This window comes from Apium graveolens, chromosome 2 (genome assembly GCF_009905375.1).
Source record: "Apium graveolens cultivar Ventura chromosome 2, ASM990537v1, whole genome shotgun sequence".
NCBI classification, from domain to species: Eukaryota; Viridiplantae; Streptophyta; class Magnoliopsida; order Apiales; family Apiaceae; genus Apium; species Apium graveolens.
In genome coordinates, this window is record NC_133648.1 from 90,733,195 (window position 1) to 90,735,205 (window position 2,011).

At 43.7% G+C, this 2,011-nt stretch overlaps 1 non-coding gene across 1 annotated transcript; it reads left to right on the plus strand.

Annotated features, from left to right (window-relative positions):
- Window positions 1-1,098: 1,098 nt before the first annotated feature.
- Window positions 1,099-1,205, plus strand: LOC141709489 (small nucleolar RNA R71). Its single transcript, XR_012570063.1, has one exon. It is a non-coding gene; the product is annotated as a small nucleolar RNA R71 (small nucleolar RNA).
- The last annotated feature ends 806 nt before the right edge of the window (window positions 1,206-2,011 follow it).

Consider the following 2,011-nt stretch of genomic DNA (forward strand, 5'->3'; position numbering starts at 1 on the left):
TCATCCAGTTTCACCTTCCTTGAAAAAATAGTCTTCATAAACTTCGCATAACTAGGCATTTGTTCCAGAGCCTCAGCGAAAGGTATATTGATGTGAAGTTTCTTGAACACCTCCAGAAACTTCCCGAACTGTTTATCCAGCTTTTATTGCTGCAATCTCTTAGGAAAAGGTGGTGGAGGATAGAGCTGTTTCTCCCCTATATTAGCCTCAGGCAGAGTGTGTTCAACAGTAGTCTTCCTTGGTTCCGCCGCTTTCTCCCTTTGCTTAGATTCTTCATCACGAACTTCAACTTCGACTTCTTTTGCCTTTTCAGCATCAGCTAGTTTTCCAGACCTTAAGGTAATAGCCTTGACTTGCTCTTTAGCTTCCTTCCTGCCTGGTACTTCCATGTCACTGGGAAGAGTGCCAGGTTGACGATTGAGCACTGCATTGGCTAATTGACCGATTTGATTTTCCAAGGTCTTGATAGAAACCGCCTGACTCTTGCACAACAGCTTAAGTTCCTCAAAATCAGCACTAGTAGGTGCAGCTGCACTTCCCTGTTGAGGATATGATTGTCTTGTAGCATACTGTTGTGGTTGCTGGAATCCAGGTGGGTTAAACTGTTTACTCACTCCTTGCTGATATGGTGGCTGAATAGCATTCTGATTATTTCCCCAGCTGAAATTTGGATGATTTCTGTTGTTAGGATGATAGGTTGCTGGCACAGGCTGCTGTTGTCGCTGATAATTATTCACATACTGAACAGATTCGTTGACAAGAGAACACTGATCCGTAGCATGAGATCCTGCACAAAGCTCACAAACCATAGCTATTTGATTAACTCCATACGTAGCCAAAGAATCAACCTTCATTGATAGCGCTTGGAGCTGGGCTGCAATAGCGGTGGCTGCATCAACTTCCAGAATACCTGCTACCTTGCCTGATGTCATCCTCTGAGTTGGGTTTTGATGCTCATTTGCAGCCATCGTCTCAATAAGATTGTACGCCTCAGTATAGCTTTTATCCCATAAGGCGCCTCCAGCTGCTGCATCGAGCATGGACCGAGATTGAGCCCCCAAACCATTATAAAAACCAGTGATTACCATCCAATCCGGCATTCCATGATGTGGACATTTTCTCAACATTTCCTTGTAGCGTTCCCAAGCCTCGCACATAGATTCTGTAGGTTGCTGCGCAAACTGAGTAAGAGCACTCCTCATAGCAGCAGTCATTGCCATTGGATAAAACTTCACCAGAAACTTTTGCGCAAGATCTTGCCACGTAGTGATTGACCCAGCTGGTTCAGAATGTAACCAGTCTTTAGCCTTATCCCTCAGTGAGAATGGGAAAAGCCTCAACTTGATAGCCTCATCAGTCACGCCATTATACTTAAAAGTGCTGCAGATCTCGACAAAATTCCTTATGTGCATGTTGGGGTCTTCAGTTGCCGCTCCTCCAAAAGAAACAGAATTCTGCACCATCTGAATAGTGCCCGACTTGATTTCAAAGGTGTTAGCTTGAATAGCCAGATGAAGGATGCTTGACTGAATGTCATCAATTTTAGGTCGAGAAAAATCTATAAGAGCTGGATCAGCTTGAACAATATGATCTCCCATGTTTACTGGTTCTTTCTGCTCAGTTCCTGAATCCGAATCCTCAAAATCTAACTTCTCCGGTGTATCAAGAACTTCGTCTTTCTCCTCAGCTGTATCTAAGGTCCTCTTGCGAGCACGAGAACGAGTTTGCATAAACGCACTAAAGTACCTGAAACACAACCGAAAAGAGTAATTGACTACTACGTCCTAATCACTGAGTCCTAATGACCAATGATGGTAAGTACATAAACTAAACAACTACGCCGAGTCCCCGGCAGCGGCGCCAAAAACTTGTTAGGGCGAAATCACGCACTAATATTCGCGCAAGTATACGCGTTCACAAGTAATATAGAATACTTTCTAGTTCGTTCCCTCAGAGACTCAGACTAAGTTATTGTCTAATTTAACTCACTCACCAATGTATGATTACTTCT